The following is a 12034-nucleotide window of genomic DNA, read 5'->3' on the forward strand; positions in this document are numbered from 1 at the left end:
ACTAAGTATATATTTATATAAGGGAAGCACAGCAGAGCTGCTAGCACTAAGCGGCTTTCTATATATAGGGCTGCTTAAATCCTCCGCAAGCTAAAGCGTGTAGCGTGTACGCCTATAGCTAAATTAAAACACGGTAATAACTTAGAAATACTGCAGACGTTCGTATATAAAGTTTATTATTAGTTATACTTATATCTAAATACCTTATTATATCCTAAGGGAACGGCTTAGCGTTTAAATGCGATAAGGCTAAATAGAAGCAAATGGTAAGGCCTACTCCTATAGTTCTTAGAGCTTAAAAAATTGCGCTAAGATAGTTGGCCTATATAGGACATTCTACTCTTAATTTTATAGTAGAGACTTAGCGACTGGAAGAGCAAATGCCCTGCATTTTTAGGTACTACTTATATAGGTAGTAGCATTATAGGGCACAAATTTGCATAAGGCATAGCTGCGTTAATTAGGGTATGATACGCTGCTAATTTCATAAGGCGAGACAGACACTACTTGTATTAGGCTTTAATTTAAGCGCCTATCTTTAATAATCCGTATAGCTACACCTCTATACGTACTACCCGCCATTTATTTTTGTATATTATCTCGTATAGGATCCCACGGGAGCCCCTAAATAGGTTTATCGGTTAATTCCCCTTAGGATTCCTTATTTTCTGGAACTAAAATATAGCTTAGTAAAAATGTGCTAGTTATAATATTTATATTAAAACTAACCAGTAGCACTTCTAATAGCTTTTGGTATACACCAGCTTATAGCCTTCTAGTTTACTTTATTTAACCTATTATCTCTTAGTCTCTCGTTTACGCGTTCCAAAATTTCCTCCCTTTTAGGTAAATTTATATTATTCCAGCTGCGCCCTAAGGTAATAATATTTCTAGCTTCCTTATTTATAAATTTCTGCTAATTCTTATTAAAAAAAGGCACCTTAGCTTAGGCCTATATACTTGCCAGAAAACGCTGCTACTGCTTTAAGTTATACTGAACTGCATCCTATACCTGCTTTGTAGTAGTATTAGCCCTAATGTCTATTATACGTAGTGGCGTTTAGAAATAGGTATTGGTGAAATTACTAGGTCCTAATATATTGTAGCGAAGCAGGGTTTCGCGAATAGAGAATTTTAAGTTATTTAAGTGTCTTAGCTAACGCCACTAGCATTACCCCTGCTAGTTTGGTTTTATAAGACTAGTCCTCCCGCCTTCCCTAGGGTCGCACTAACTATTTAGTTAAACGCCGCCGCAGCCGCGCCGGACGTAGCCTACCTAATACTTCTACCACGTTACGGAATATGCAGAAAAACCATATAAGGTCACGATTTAGGCAGCCCCTAGTTAATACGTCGGATCTTTCTCATACTAATAGCCCTAGGGCTGCTGTGAGGAGTTGAAGCGCTAGAAGCTGCCTACTGTAGCTAATCTGGTTCTCCTCGCTATATTATAGAAGCGAGAGGAACTAGGGCTAAGTTAATGATAACAGTTACATTTTCTACAGTTATTAGAAGGATAATTTATTTTATAGATTATAAAACCTCCCTAATGCTCTATATAAGCCAGAAAAAGAATCTACTTATAAAGTAAAACATTATCTTTATACTATTTTCCAATACCTAAAATATAACTCTTAATAATACATAATTATAAAAATGGCTAATGCGAGGCCTGCATAACTATATTATATATTAGTAAACTAATAGCTAAAATCCAGGGGGGCTTCGTATATTAAAACTAGCCCTACGGCCTTAATTACCGTCTTTATGGTTATTGCTATTATCCCAATCACGCTTATATACTAGAAACTTATTACCTAAACAAATAATGCATATTTAGGGCGATCCTATTAAAGCTATAATCGTAAATGCTAACTAAGAATAATAATAGTATAATAAAGCTAGACGCGCTAGACGTTGGAATCTTTAACTAACTTTTTGGTGAGGCATATTATAAGGAAGTAAGTAATAAGTAAGCAGGAAAAGGCACTATATAGCCCTATTTTAATAATAGAAGGGTTTAGATATAACAAAATCCAAGCAGCTGTAATAAGGGTAGGGTAAGTAAATCTGCTGACGGGAGCTATAATCTTAAATATCTAAGAAAATAGAAAAGAATGAAGATAAAAGTGGGAGCAGGCTAGTTTATAATGATATTTTTTCTTAGAAATAAGGCGGGCTATATAAACGCTATATTATTACCGCTAAATAACTTAACTAAGCGGCTTCCTAATGAGTTATCGCCCTAACCTTAGGCGATAAAAGGCACTTAGGGCGTATAGGGGTCAGTTACTTCCTCCATTCTATTACTAGATTAAGTATTTAATACCGTTTATAATTTTAGGTAATGCTAAATAGAAAAAGAGAAGAGTATAAATCTTTTATTTTAGCTGGTAACTTATAAGTTTTCTATACCCTTATGCCCTATATTAATCTTTATCTCCTAGCTNTANNCTTATAGTNCGGCGCTNTNGTTTATAAGNACTAAAACNNTATANATACTTTACCGGACCTTCTATTAACTTAGTCTTAATATTAAACCTAAAGTGTCTTAGAATAGGTTGGCTTGCTAGTATAGCTAACACCTATATCTTCTTTCCCTCTTTGTCCTGCTTTTCTACTGCTATTTTAATAAGTATTCTGCCCAGACTAGACTTTTAATAAGACTTATGTATAGCAAGAGTAGAGATTTTTATCTGGCAATCTTAGGAGTACCTAGCGTAAAATTAGCTACGCCCCTAAGCTTATAACCTAGGAACTATACTAATGCCCCTTAGCGTAAGTTTTTTCCTTATAAAACTTAACACCATCTAGGTTTTTATCTTAATGCAGATTTTTAATAGCCTTTAGGAGGCTGTTAAGAATACCTTTATTTTATTAGCTTATAAACTTATACTAGATAAATGGTAGTACCGTATAAATATCCCCCTTAGGTAGTGGCTAGGGTTCTAGGCCACTTATAATAAGGACGCTAAAAATTACAGTTCCGCTAATTAACACCGTTAAATCTTGCCTGGCCTATGGCGACTTAACTACCTTAGCTTCGTTTTTATTATATAGGCTTTTCATACTATAAACCTTTAAGGTAGAACTAAGAAGCGCATTAATAAGATTAACTGCGTAAAAGTCGTATGTATTTATTAGGAATGCTTTAGAATATAGTCTCTAAATCTTAAAAGATTGGGAGGTTTTAAAAGCTAAAATAATAATATAGATTGCTTAAAATATATTTAAGTGCGTAAGCGGTTGAATTTAACAAGTAGCCATCGTAGGAGAGAGCGAAGAAAAGTAAAATTGGTAGTAGAAGGAGGAATACCCTTAAAAGGTATATAGAGAAGTCATAATATTAATTAGATAAGAGCTATTAGGACCATTACGGATATAATAACTGTAGCCCCTACTCCGACTAACGGAATTAGGTTCTTTAGTATTACTATTCCACCCTACCTTTAGATAGTATCTAGTAAAGGATTCCGTACGGTAGGCATAGCTGAGAATTATTGCCGTATGCATTATGCTAATTTATCGTTATATATTTTGTGTCTGCTTAGTATTACCTAATACTTAACCTCTAGGAACGTATATATGTGAGTTTAACGCTGCCGAATGCCATTAGATATAAGGATAAGATGCTAAGGTAAAAGATTTAGTTTCCTAAGCTAGATACAAATAACTACTATTAAGGGTCCATAATGGATAGACGCGGCCTTTACTTTAAAATATTCTCTATGCCTTTCTCTTTAATATAGTTCTCTAAGCCTTAGAGATTCCCCTAAATTATAGTCTGTAATTTAATTAGAATAGATACCACATAAAAGATATTAAACGTACTTAAAACGTATACGCGTTAGAGTAGTTACATATTAATTTAAAGAAAGTAGGTAAATAGATAACATCCCGTATTTATTACCCTCTAGTTTTTCTATAAAGAGCACTAAGGAACTCCTATTAAGACTTAAAGAAGGAATAAATTAAGGAGTAAAAGAGTTTATCCGTAGTTTTTTCATCTAGGTAGATGCAAAGAATTTTACTTAATATTAAATTATTAAGTGTTTAAGCGACTTATTAGTATTTTAGGCGGTTAGGATTTCCTAGACCTGCACCTGCCGTTTATTAGTCTTTTAGGCCTATAGTAATTTGATCCCCTAATAGGCTAGTGCTAGGACGCGACTTTAGGGGTTCCGTCTACTAGCCTTATATACCCTTAAGTTAGTAAGTACCGGAACGCGAAGAAGTTTTAAGCCTAGTGATTAATCTAGGATAACTTTTTAATATAATCAAAGACCCCTTTTTTAGATCTATATTGGCGTGTAATAAGGCACTTACTTCTAGGCTAGAGTTAGTAATTAATACACTATAGCTTAAATCTTAATCCTAGCTGCTAGTAATAGTTATAAGAGGCTGCTAAATATACTAGTTTAAGACTAGTAGGGTTTAGTAAATTGCGGCTTAAAAGAGCGAGCTAATTGTTAAAGAAGTAGTATCTATGTTAAAGAATAAAGTGGCCGTAAATGGCTAGCAGAAATAGGGGAGACTAGGAAATGGTTTAAAAGGAGGTAAAAATAGCGAAGTTAAGGAAGTAACAAATAAAAGCTATAGAAGAAGGCGATAAGGTAACTGGTAAAGTAGACGGTAAAGGTAATTATATATCCCTAGCGTAACGGGGCGAAATTAGCTTTATATATTACTTATCTCCATCCTATACCTTTAAGATTTAAAGCATTCTTAGGTTTATTAAGGCGTTTTAGCCTTTAATTCTTATAGGACGCATTATTATATTATTAAAAAGAAATTAACGGGAGCTTCTAGACTTTATAGTAGTGGGTAGGCTACATCTAATTAACCGAGAAGACAGCTGCATATCCTTACTTTAATTAGCTGTTTAGTTTTCTATTATAGATGTTTAGAGGAGCATAAGTTATAGTAGTGGAGTTTAGCACAGTGTAGTGTCTTAGGGGTAAGAAGATAAGGGGCTAATATACGCCAAGCTAAAATTATAGGGGTATTATTGTTATAATCGCAATAATAATCCCCTATAACATTTCCTACTTCTCTTACTCTTACACCCTATTACCTTTTTTTTTTAGTTTAGCTAACCTATAAGATTATAAATGCCTCTCTGCTTTAGTAGTATAGTGAAATAGATTTTAGCGCTATGGTAATTCTATTCCGTAGCCTTTTTCTTCCTAAAGCTAATTATTATCCGCTATAAGATGGAGAAGCAGTCCTTTCTAGTGCACTATTATAGCTTGCTCGCACTATCCGTCTTTATTACACCGTAGGTTTACCTTCTATTACTCCTCTCCTAAGGGATACTTATAGATAATAGTTATTGTTAAATAAGATTAAGCTATTTACGTAATTTCTATACTTTACTAATAAAGGCAAAGCGGTAAAAGCCTATAAAAGAGTGGTAGACAAAATTCTAGAGGCCTTACCTACCGACCGTAGAGAGGCGCTTAGCTTAAATAAAACCCTAATAGTCTTAGGCCCCTAGAACACCCTAGTAATCCTAAAAGCCGTAAAAGCCGCAAAAGCCCTAAAAGCCCTAAAGGTCTTGACGACCCCTATAGATCTAGAGACTAAGAAAGCTATAGTTGAATTTATTTTATTATTTCGGATTCTTAAAAGATAAAGAACCCTACCTCCTAATAAAAGCTTAGACCTACTTTATAGAGGAAACCCCGCCCCTAAAAAATATTAAAATTTATTACCGGCAGCTATAGAGCGACTAGTTACAGTTTGCACAAAAATTTAGTCTTTAGATAATTATAAATTAGAATAATTCCTTAAGCTTTATAATTTAGCTAAGGGTAAATCACTTAAGGCTCTTTAGGAACTATATATTAAACTAGTAGGAGTTAATAACTGGGTAATAATTTATAACCTAGCTAATATCCTTAATATAGGCAAAAATATAGTTAGTTATAGGTTAATAAAGTCTGTTTTATTTAAGACGCTAAATAATAAGGTAGAGCGATTAAAGAAAAAAGGGTATAAGCCTAAAAAGGGCTAATAATTTAGAGCTTTGGTATGGGAGATGGCCTATTTATTAGGAGGAGAGCGCCTTAAACTAAATAATATTGCTAGCTAAAAATGGAGTTATCTTAAACCTAGAGTACTTATTGGTCTTTATAACCTAGATTTTAGTATAATATTAGTTTTTAATTACCTCTATTAAATTAATAACTAACCTATAATAGTATTGAAAGATATATAGCACCTAAAGAATTTAATATATTTATTGCTTAGATGGAAATATAACCACAATGCCAGAAATAGACGGAATTGTCTCCTTTGGCGAGGAACCTAAAGGATATATATCTCTATTATGCTAATACTAACTCCATAAGTTAGCTTAAAGCTAGCAGCGCCATCTAAAGCCCTAGGGGTATAAAAAGATTGGCTATTACTAAGCAGTCTAATACTAAACGTACTAGGCGCGAGTTATCTAAAATAAGTAGTCCGTAAGCTGTCCCTAATAGGAGTTCCAATTAAATATTTCTAACGTCTTTAAGGGACTAATATAGTATAGCTAATCTTTATTTAGACCCTTCTGAAATACTATTACCTTTTAAATCTACCTTAATCCCTAAGATCTACTTGTACCCTTTAGAAGTCCCTCTTAACCTAAGCCATTACTTAACCCCTAGAATGTCCTTCTCTTTTAAACCTACCTTAATTTTTTAAATCTACTTAGATCTACTATTAATTCCTTCTAATATAAACCTGGACTATTACTTAAATTCTAAAGTACCTCCCCCTTTTAAACCTCTATTAATTCCTAAAATCTATTTAGATCCTCTATTAATTCCTCTTAATTTAAATTTTAATCTCTAGCTAATTACTCTGCTAGCTACTACAGTAATAAATAACTAGCTTAATTTGTATCCTATATTTCTATATATAGTAAGCCTTAACCTAAACTAGAATTTGTAATATAGCACTCCCCGTATATTTTAATATTATATTTACTCTACTTCTAGAGAACCCGCGGCCTTAAATAGCTCCTATAAGGCTGCGGCTGTATAGACCTATATAGATATATAAGTATATCCACCCCCTTCCCTATAAAGTGTTAAGGCGTATTATTAAGTGCGCTTATTATATTGCCGCTCTAAAGTTTAGGGTATTTATATTTTATAAAAATCCTAAACCCTAGCAAACTATTATCCAAACTTAGCGGGCTAAGTGCTAATATTACTATAGCCTTTGCTATGCTATCCCTAGGGTTTACCTAGATTTCCTTATTTATATTATTATAATATACTAGATATTGGTTTTTGATAAAGACCGCGTCTTTAGTAGTACGGAGGATTTTAGTAGCGTGCTGCCTAGCGACTTTTTAAATATTTTTTATTAGCATACTGCTAATCTACTTAGCGTTAGTAATACCTTAATGTATAGTGAAATATAAAGTAATATTGTTTTACTATTAGGTATTTTATAGAAGGGAAAGTCCTCCTTTTAGGAGGATAAGGATTGGCTTTATACTAATAGAAAGGCGTATAAGTAATCTAAATATCTACTATCTATGCTAGAAGCTATCTATAGTACGGATATAATAAGTCTAAGAAAGATATAAGTAATAGACGCATTAGTGAATAGATATAAAGACCCTTTAAAGGGGCTGATTTTTCTTTAATAGGGCTGATTTCCGGTTAGGTAGGGCTTATGTAATACCGCCTGTTCCTAAGAACCGTTATCGCACTAATACGCGCCTTATGGAAGAGGTGCGGGCGACTTATAGAAATTGTCTTAATATTTATAGGTAAAGAGGATGTGCTATATAGCGTATATAAATATATATCCTCTGGTCCTATATAAAGAGGCCACTAGACCTTTACTCCCGTCGTTATCCTTACCTAGCACTTTTACCTTAAGAATAATATTGTAATAAAGCTGCCGGAAATTACAAAGGACGATTTAATTTTTAGACTAAATTATCCTCTTATTTCTCCTTAAGATTTCCTATAGGGCTTTTATAAACCTAGTATAGATTATAACGGTATTAAGGTAAAAGATATTACTTACCCTTTAGTTATATTAGTTAAATAGTTCTATAGGTTAAAGATATTTTTACCCTCTACTATATACGGTAGTGCTAACAAAATGGCTCGCACCTATATTATGGCGAACGTATCTTTTTAGGGATATTTAATTCTAATAGTTTAGTGGTTAAACGTATAGTATTCTTGGGTGATCTTATACTTATAAAAGGTAGGCTAGAAATAATTAAATAGGTAGAACGTAAGGTAGAGGATAGGAATAATTGGCTTTAGATAAAAAATGCTCTATTTTTTTTAAAATTCTTTAAATAGGTCTCCTTTAATGACCAACTTAAGCAAGTTAAGGTAAATATTATAAATAATATGGCTTTTTATATGTTAACAGTTTTATAGGTCTTAGATATAATTAGTTTCCGCCCTATTTTAGGCGCTTCTCCCCTATATAGGAGACGGTTTACCCTACTTAGGATTTTTTTTTAAATAGGTCGCAGAAGCTAGGCAAAGTGCTATTAGATATAGTTGAAAGGATAGAAAATAGAGAGGAAGCTATGGAACGGGTAAAGTATAAGCTGTAGTGTTATAAGGACGAAGACTTAGCCGGGCAGATATTGTCTTTAAGTTTTACTTAGCTAATATAGGAGCTACCTTTACAAGGAGAATATCTCTCCGTTAATTTTACTTCTGTAATAATAAAGCCTATATAGTAGGCTAGAGTGTAGGCGAATTGCTTATAAATTTAGGAATAGGAGAATAGAAGCCGTAAGGTATTGGTTCCCGTAGGGGAGAGGAAAACGTGGCTATAGGCTCCCGTAGGGGACTAAAAGCTATATAGAAATACAAGCCGTAGGGGATTAGTTTCTATAGGGCGGTGGAATATATAGGCATTAGCACCCGTAGGGGATTTATTAATATAGGGGATTTATTAGTATAGTGGATTTGTTAGAGTAGGGGACTAGCTCCTATAGGGGATTTATTAGTATAGGGGATTTGTTGGAGTAGGGGACTAGCTTTTATAGGGGATTTATTAGCGTAGGGGATTCATTAGAGTAGGGGACTAGATCCTATAGGGGATTTATTAAAGTAGGGGACTGGTTCCTATAGGGCGGCGAAATATATAGGCATTAGCTTCTATAGGGGATTTGTTTAAGTAGGGGACTTATTTAAGTAGGGGATTGGTTAAAGTAGGGGATTAATTCTCCTATAGCCTTTATTTAGGCGGTATAAGGCGGCTTCTAATAGGCTAGCAAGTAGATTGCGTGTTTTATGGAAAAATGAAGCCTATATAGGATAGTAGGGTATAGGGACCTGATAATCTAGCGGAAGATTAGGTTATCCGCTTTCCTGGGTTTATTTAGCCTACCCTACGCTATTTTATATATGTTTTAACTAAGGCTGCTACTTGGCCTTAGCCGCCTAAATCTTTAGTCGTACTATAGAAGAGTATAAGACAATAAAATATTATTCTATTTACTCTGCTAACATCTTTAGATTCTTCTATGCTTACTAAAGTATCTTCTTTATCCTAAAATATAGCTCTAGATTATCCTTCTCCTACCTCCCACTATTTAGAAATATTACTTTTTGGAGCCTATTAACCTAGGGGACTAATAACTGATAGTACGGCGTAAAGTACTCCTCCGCTGTTTTAATGAAATCACCTTTATAAGCTACCTCTCCTTTTTTTTTAACTTAGCTAGCTCTTTAGTGTTTATATAATTTTACTTCTTAAACCTTAGGATAGGCTTACGCTCCTTATTTAGACCCTTATAATAAATATATATCTAGAAAAGCACCTAAAAGAATAACTCTAAATTATACCTAAAGGAGTGTTTCTTACCTAGAAGCACTTCTATAGCTATGAACGCTCTTATACCGGTCTTACCCTGTGCTCTTAAAGGTCCTTCTTACTTCTCTTTAATTATAAGATTAAGATTAATTAAGAATAACTTCTAAGAGGGATTGTCGTCTTCCTCGTTTATTAAGAGGTTGCCTATTAAAATGTTACGTTAGAGGATGCTAGCCTGCGTATATAAAGACTTATATCCTTTAATACTACCCTTTAGCGTAGTAAGTATTATAGCCAGAGAGCTTGTCTTATAAAGAGCCTTTTTATAGTTATAAGTAATAACGCGTTAATATACCTAATTCTATATAATAAGGCGCTTAATTAGAGAGCTTAAATACGGGCGCTTATTGGGCGGTAATAGGGCGTTAGTATAGCTAGACGACCTCTTTTTGTTAGTGCTTTGGCCTTTTCTTATACTGCCTTGCACTCTAGCTACGCTTAAAGGTACTATTAAGCTTTTAGGCTTATAGTTTGTCGCTTTAGTAATATCTAGCCCCTTACGGATATTAAAGATGTTATTATCTTATCTACTTATATAAATAGTCCTATGGTAATAGTACCTGGCTATATTAATTACTCCTTTCTCCGCTGCTTTATATAGCAGTTCGCCTTCTTTTTTACGCTCTAGGTACTACTACGAGTCTTTAATAACGAGAGGTATCTTAGAGGTGTTACCCTTATAGTGCGCTTTCTAGTAAGTTATTGCCTAACTAGTAATATAGGGTGCCCGCTTTATAAGTTTATTAAGGATAAGACGCTCGGTTTAATTATTGCGCATAACCTTAATATATCGTTTACTATCCGATGTTAAAATAGTAGGGTTAAACCCGAGCTGCTTTTTATTTATTAAGAGAAACCCTAATATCGCTGAGGTAAATTATAGTCCGTCTTTATTAATATTAAATAGTGATAATATAATGCCTCCTACCCGGTTATATTCCTATAGCCGTATAATAAATTTATAGAGGGTAAAACCTAGAATAAAGCGACGATTGTTCTAAGTGGCGAAGACTTCCCTTATATATTTCCCTAAAGCAAACTATGCCTATAAGGCTATATTGGTGTTTAGATTACTCTTTAGCTCTCCTAGTATAAGTATATATAATTAATAATATTAAGAGCTTTTACTGGTTATTGGATTATCTATAAAACTAATATCTAGCTTTTACTTCGCCGTAGACCCTTATAAGGGCTGCTTAGTGTATATAACGAGCTTTTATTATGTCTTTAGGGCGGACCCATGCTCTTCTATAAAGCCTAAAAATAATTTAATTAGGTTATTAAACTACTCTAGGATATTATCTTGCTCTGCGCTTTTAGGCCAGTTACGCTAGCCGCCCTTATTGGCGTATAGTAGATTATCCCCTTTCTTACATTTCTTAAAAACAGCGGCGCTTGCCTTAAGACCTTCTACTCCCTTAAAGAATGCTTTGTATAAGCTAGAAATCCCCACGTAAAGAGGGCCTAGCTCCTCCTTTAAAACATTATCCACGTATTTCCTGTATTTGGACGAGTTGGCGAAGCTGCTTATATTATATAGATGTGGGGTTTAAATGTAAAATAGTAGCGGTTAGGGGGGAGGCGTGGACTCTATAATAGTAGCGTACACCTTTTCCTAAATAACTTTATTAGACTTAATCCGGAGGATTATATTTAGAAGAGGTAGAAACCGTTTAATGTTAAAGTTGTCGAAATTAATTACTAAATTAAGTCTTAACAGATCACTAAGGAGGTTTTTATTACCACTATTAGACGGCAATAAATAAGAAGCAGGAAGGCTCTATAAAGTAAGTATTAGATTAAGCAAAATATCCTTTAGTCCTATAGGCGTTAGATAAAAACTTATAACAAGTCTATTAATAGTTACCTTTATTACCTATCTAGTGTAATAAGTCTAAAGAGCTAGGGATGCCCAGATCCTAATAAGCTAAGTTAAATAAATTATAAAAGTTATTTAGCCCTTCCCTAATAGGCTTTGTTTTTAATTTAAAGAGATTTGCTATTACGGGCGGGCGCGCTAAGAGCTATATTGGGAGGGCTAATATGGTGGGCGGGTGGGTGGGTGAGGGGGATTAAAGAGACTAGTATATAAGGATAGTATAATAGTAGAGAAGTAAATAAGTGTAGGGAGATTAAATATACGTTAGGCGCGTTTTAAAATAAGGGAATAGTAAGAGAG

The sequence above is a fragment of the Cenococcum geophilum genome (assembly GCF_001692895.1).
Source record: "Cenococcum geophilum 1.58 unplaced genomic scaffold K441scaffold_35, whole genome shotgun sequence".
Taxonomy (NCBI): Eukaryota; Fungi; Ascomycota; class Dothideomycetes; order Gloniales; family Gloniaceae; genus Cenococcum; species Cenococcum geophilum.